The sequence below is a fragment of the Lipotes vexillifer genome, unplaced genomic scaffold (assembly GCF_000442215.2).
Source record: "Lipotes vexillifer unplaced genomic scaffold, Lipotes_vexillifer_v1.1 scaffold912, whole genome shotgun sequence".
Classification (NCBI taxonomy): domain Eukaryota; kingdom Metazoa; phylum Chordata; class Mammalia; order Artiodactyla; family Lipotidae; genus Lipotes; species Lipotes vexillifer.
This window is the reverse complement of record NW_006782931.1, coordinates 1,295,506-1,302,424: the sequence shown is the minus strand read 5'-3', so window position 1 is coordinate 1,302,424 and position 6,919 is coordinate 1,295,506. Positions and strand designations below refer to the sequence as shown.

Sequence of the window (6,919 nt, the reverse complement as noted above, 5' to 3'; positions counted from 1 at the left end):
GAAGATGACCTAAAGGCATACGTTAACTAGATCCTTAACTGCAAGAGCCCTACACACCTCAGATAAACTTAATGGGTATCACTGCTTTACAAATGCTCTATAGCATGTATAATCATGTCATCTACTTATAATGGAACGGTTAACTTACTGATGAATTCTTTTCTCACCTTTATCTACATACTAAATACTAAAATCATATATACTAAAATCCTATATAATCCTAAAAAAAAATCTAACCTCTATTTTGTTTCATTAGCCAATTTCCAAGCTAGTACCACCCACAGCTAATTATAACAGTTCTATATGTTTTTTGATGTGGTAGATAAACTCCCTCTTCACCCTTTGAAAAACTTTCCAGGCTTGACTGGCATCTTTGATGAGGGTCACATTGAGCTTCCAGCGGCTTCAGGGGTGTCTTTAGGAGTTAGCAATATGGCAGAAGACATCAACTCCAAAATCAAGAACTATCAGCCTGCTCCTTTTGACAGCCACTTCCCCAACCAGAGCCAGACCAGGACTGCTGGCGGAACTACCTAGGCTTCCACCACTGTGAGAAGGCAATGTCTGCTAAAGGAGGTGATGTCCCCATGTGTGAATAATACTGGTGTGTGTACAAGTCTCTCTGCCCTATAGCCTGGGTGCCAACCTGGGATTACCGCTGGGCAGAAAGCATGTTTCCAGGGAAGATCTGAACTGGCTCCACCTCTCCTCTTCTGTCCTCCATCCTTCTGCTCAGGGTGGTGAAGGGGGACCTGGGTACATAGTGATCCCCACCATAGGATCCTGAATCATGGCTTAACTAATAATAAATACTCATTGGAAGAGTGGGAAAAAAAACAAAAAAACTTTCCAGGCTTACTCATCCAAGCTTACCAAGTTTCAGGAGGAAAAAAGTTGAGATCTCTGTTAGGAACAACTCTAAAACCCAGATTATTTAAAGAGAAGAGCCAACTTTACAATATTAAGTTCTCCAGTCAAGTGCATACGGTATGGCTCTCCATTTTATTTAGGTCATTTTTTTTTTTAAGCCTTTAAGTAAAGTCTCATGATTTTCTTCACTCAGATCTTCTGCATTGTTTGTTAGGATTATTCACAAGTATTTTACAGTTTTGTGGCTAACGGGAAGGAGCTCTTATGTTTGCCAAACAATCATTACTGGTACATTAATAACCTATGACTGAGTCTCAGACCTTGTTCTAAATGCGAGGAATTAAAGCAATAAAAATACCAAATGTCATGTCTTTATGGAGCTTACATTATAGTTGGGAAATAATCAGTAAATAACTATAGACTTATAAATAAATAATTTCAGAAAGCATACATGCTATGTATGGTTTTTTTTTTTTTTTTTGCAGTATGCGGGCCTCTCACTGCTGTGGCCTCTCCCGTTGCGGAGCACAGGCTCCAGACGCACAGGCTCAGCGGCCATGGCTCACGGGCCCAGCCGCTCCGCGGCATGTGGGATCTTCCCGGACCGGGGCACGAACCCGCGTCCCCCACATCGGCAGGCGGACTCTCAACCACTGCGCCACCAGGGAAGCCCCACTCCAACTTTTGAGGCACGGGAAGAGAAGCTAGAAAACAAGACTGAGAAGGAACTGTCATAAATCAGATAAGATTCAGGATGATATGGCATCCAGAAAACCAAGTGAGGTTTTCCCAAAACTAGGGACTGATCAATCGTGTCACATGCTGATGAGAGGTAGAGAACTTTTAAGACAGACAACACTGACTAGAATGGGTTTAGCTGGTGAAGGTGGAGAAGAGCCAGCCTGGAGCGAGTTGGAGAGAAAACGCAAAGTAAGAAAATAGAGACAGTAAGTATGAGCAAGTCTTTGCAACAAATTTTTCTCTACATGAGAAAGAAAGGTGTGTGTGTGTGTGCGCGTGCGTGTGTGAGTGAGAGACAGAGACAGACAGACAGACAGACAGAGAAAGACAGAGTTTGAGATGTTACAGCATGTTCTTATGCTTGCAAACATGATTCAGCAGGAAAGAAAGATGATGCAGGGCACAGAAAGGATAACATCAGAGGCAAAATCCTTAAATAGACAAGAGAACGCAGCACAGATGGAGAACGTGGCATATATAGAGAGAGAAAGAGAGAGAGAAAAGAGTAAGGAAAGAAAAGAGATTAAGTAGTCTTCTTAGTAATGAAAGTGGAAGAGCAAAATGACTAGGTAATACTGAGGGCAGAAGGGATATTCGTGGCCATAAATTTAAAGCGAGACCAGTCAGCACTGTTGTTTGTTTTCTCCAATCACACTCAGCTGCTGAGGTTCAGGGAACACAGAGCTTGCAACGAATTGTGTTTTATCAGGGCTGAAGTTCTGCCCTAATTATAGCGAAGGAAGAAACAAGAGAGATGATAACCTGACCTCACAAAGTAGTACAGAACATTAGCAGGCATTACCATTTTTATTCAATGAATCAATGTAATTGGGTAAGGAAAGAAGTTACTGTATGAGGCGCATGATGGACAGTGAAAGAGTTGTGTGACTGATGGCCTAGTGGTCTAGATAGAATCCAAGAAGTGTCAAAATATGGTATCAAAGTATGTGAGCTGGCAGAAAAAGAGATGGAAGTCAGAATTAGATGCTTAAAATACTTTAAGTTATAGATCATGATGATAAAGTCTAGGGTAATGGTTCTCTATTCTAAATGCACATTTGAATCTAACAGAATACTTTTTTAAAAAATCAGACCAAGAAAATAAGAATTTCTGAGGGTGGCACACTCCCATCAAAAAATTTTAAGCTCCCCAGTTAATTGTAATATACAGTCAGAATTGAGAACCAATAGTCTTGGGTGTAGTTGAGGCAAGTTAAAGAGAAACCTGCAATCTGCAGATTCAAGAACATCTAATGAAGTCTTCTTCTATTATTCCCAATATAAATAAAAGCATGAGCTATGTTCTAAATATTTTACATGCATTAACTCATTTCATACTCCTAACAACCCAACAAGGTATAACTACTATTATCCCCTTTTTTAATGATGAAGAAGAATGGAAGAGACTGATAGTATACAAAATTAGAAGAGTCCCAGGGAGTACATGAAGTAGTATAACACTTTTAGGTAAACTGTTGAAAGTTAAAGATGCATATAAGAAACCCTAAGGCAAGTACTTAATTAAAAAGATGTATAGTTAATAAACCAATATGGAGAGAAATGGAAGAGTAAAATACACTCAATCCAAAAAGGAACAAAAAACAGGACACTAAAAACAGAGAGAGGGGGCTTCCCTGGTGGCACAGTGGTTGAGTCCGCCTGGCAATGCAGGGGACACAGGTTCGTGCCCCGGTCCGGGAAGATCCCACATGCCGCGGAGCGGTTGGGCCCGTGAGCCATGGCCGCTGAGGCTGCGCGTCCGGAGCCTGTGCTCCACAACGGGAGAGGCCACAACAGTGAGAGGCCTGCGTACCTCAAAAAAAAAACAGAGAGAAACCTTAACAGGAGTTGAACCAAGATAGCAGAGTAGAAGGACATGCTTTCACTCCCCCTTGTGAGAACACCAGAATCACAACTAGCTGTTGGACAATCATCGACAGGAAGACACTGGAACTCACCAAAAAAGATACCCCACATCCAAAGACAAAGGAGAAGCCACAATGAGATGATAGGAGGGGCGCATTCACAGCAAAATCAAATCCTATAACTGCTGGGTGGGTGATTCACAGACTAGAGAACACATACCACCGAAGTCCACCCACTGGAGTGAAGGTTCTGAGCCCTACTTCAGGCTTCCCAACCTGCGGGTTCGGCAACGGGAGGAGGAATTCCTAGAGAATCAGACTTTGAAGGCTAGTGGGATTTGATTGCAGGACTTCAGACAGGACTGGGGGAAACAGAGACTCCACTCTAGGAGGGCACACACAAAGTAGTGTGCACATCGGGACCCCAGGAAAGGAGCAGTGAACCCAGGGGAGACTGAACCAGACCTACCTGCTAGTGTTAGAGGGTCTCCTGCAGAGGTGGGGGGTGGCTGTGGTTCACCATGGGGATAAGGACACTGGCAGCAAAAGTTCTGGGAAGTACTCTTTGTCGTGAGCCCTCCCAGAGTCCACCATTAGCCCCACCAAAGAGCCCAGGTAAGCTCCAATGTTGGGTTGCCTCAGGCCAAACAACCAACAGGGAGGGAACCCAGCCCCACCCATCAGCAGTCAAGCGGATTAAAGTTTTACTGAGCTCTACCCACCAGAGCAACACCCAGCTCTACCCACCACCAGTCCCTCCCAACAGGAAACCTGCAAAAGCCTCTTAGATAGCCTCATCCACCAGAGAACAGACAGCAGAAGCAAGAAGAACTACAATCCTGGAGCCTGTGGAACAAAAACCACATTCACAGAAAGATAGACAAGATGAAAAGGCAGAGGGCTATGTACCAGATGAAGGAACAAGATAAAACCCCAGAAAAACAACTAAATGAAGTGGAGATAGACAACCTTCCAGAAAAAGAATTCAGAATAATGATAGTGAAGATGATCCAAGACCTCAGGGAAAAAAATGGAGGCAAAGATCGAGAAGATGCAAGAAATGTTCATCAAAGACCTATAAGAATTAAAGAACAAACAAACAGAGATGAACAATACAATAACTGAAATGAGAACTTCCCTAGAAGGAATCAATAGCAGAATAACTGAGGCAGAAAAACGGATAAGGGAACTGAAAGACAGAATGGTGGAATTCACTGCTGCAGAACAGAATAAAGAAAAAAGAATGAAAAGAAATGAAGACAGCCTAAGAGACCTCTGGGACAACATTAAATACAACAACATTCACATTACAGGGATCCCAGAAGGAGAAGAGAGACAGAAAGGACCAGAGAAAACATTTGAAGAGATTATAGTCGAAAACTTCCCTAATAGGGGAAAGGAAATAGCCACCCAAGTCCAGGAAGCACAGCAAGTCCCATACAGGATAAACCCAAGAAGAAACACGCCGAGACACAAAGTAATCAAATTGGCAAAAATTAAAGACAAAGAAAAATTACTGAAAGCAGCAAGGGAAAAACAACAAATCACATACAAGGGAATTCCCATAATGTTAACAGCTGATTTCTCAGCAGAAACTCTACAAGCCAGAAGGGAGTGGCATGATATACTTAAATTGATGAAAGGGAAGCACCTACAACCAAGATTACTCTACCTGGCAAGGATCTCATTCAGATTCGATAGAGAAATCAAAAGCTTTACAGACAAACAAAAGCTAAGAGAATTCAGCACCACAAAACCAGCTCTACAACAAATGCTAAAGGAACTTCTCTAAGTGGGAAACACAAGAGAAGAAAAGGACCTACAAAAACAAACCCAAAACAATTAAGAAAATGGTCATAGGAACCTACATATCAATAATTACCTTAAACGTGAATGGATTAAATGCTCCAACCAAAAGACACAGGCTTGCTGAATGGATACAAAAACACAACCCATATATATGCTGTCTACAAGACACCCACTTCAGACCTAGGGACACATACACACAAAGTGAGGGGATGGAAAAAGATATTCCATGCAAATGGAAACCAAAAGAAAGCTGGAGTAGCAATACTCATATCAGATAAAATAGACTTTAAAATAAAAAATGTTACAAGAGACAAGGAAGGACACTACATAATGATCAAGGGATCAATCCAAGAAGATATAACAATTATAAATATATATGCACCCAACATAGGAGCACCTCAATAAATAAGGCAACTGCTAACAACTGTAAAAGAGGAAATGGACAATAACACAATAACAGTGGGGGATTTTAAGACCTCACTTACACCAATGGACAGATCATTCAAAATGAAAATAAATGAGGAAACAGAAGCTTTAAATGACACAACAGACCAGATAGATTTAATTGATATTTATAGGACATTCCATCCAAAAACAGCAGATTACACTTTCTTCTCAAGTGCGCACGGAACAGTCTCCAGGATAGATCACACCTTGGGTCACAAATCAAGCCTCAGGAAATTTAAGAAAACTGAAATCATATCAAGCATCTTTTCAGACCACAACGCTATGAGATTAGAAATTAATTACAGGGGAAAAAACGTAAAAAACACTAAGACATGGAGGTTAAACACTACGTTACTAAATAACCAAGAGGTCACTGAGGAAATCAAAAAATACCTAGAGACAAATGACAATGAAAACACAACAATCCAAAACCTACGGGATGCAGCAAAAGCAGTTCGAAGAGGTAAGTTTATAGCTATACAAGCCTACCTCAAGAAACAAGAAAAATCTCAAATAAATAATCTAACCTTACACCTAAAGGAACTAGAGAAAGAAGAACAAACAAAACCCAAAGTTAGCAGAAGGAAAGAAATCATAAAGATCAGAGCAGAAATAAATGAAACAGGAACAAAGAAAACAATAGCAAAGATCAATAAAACTAAAAGCTTGTTCTTTGAGCAGATAAACAGAATTGATAAACCGTTAGCCAGACTCATCAAAAGAGGGAGAGGACTCAAATCAATAAAATTTGAAATGAAAAAGAAGTTACAACAGACACCACAGAAATACAAAGCATCCTGAGAGACTACTACAAGCAACTCTATGCCAGTAAAATGGAAAACCTGGAAGAAATGGACAAATTCTTAGAAAGGTATAACCTTCCAAGACTGAACCAGAAAGAAATAGGAAATATGAACAGACCAATCACAAGTCATGAAATTGAAACTGTGATTAAAAATCTTCCAGCAAACAAAAGTCCAGGACCAGACGGCTTCACAGGTGAATTCTATCAAACATTTAGAGAAGAGCTAACACCCATCCTTCTCAAACTCTTCCAAAAAATTGCAGAGGAAAGAACACTCCCAAACTCATTCTATGAGGCCACCATCACCCTGATACCAAAACCAGACAAAGATACTACAAAAAAAGAAAATTACAGACCAATATCACTGATGAATATAGATGAA

General features: G+C 40.8%; 1 pseudogene; it reads left to right on the top strand.

Annotated features, from left to right (window-relative positions):
* The first annotated feature begins 432 nt into the window (after positions 1-432).
* Positions 433-692, top strand: LOC103071745 (cytochrome c oxidase subunit 6B1 pseudogene; annotated as a pseudogene).
* Positions 693-6,919: the final 6,227 nt, after the last annotated feature.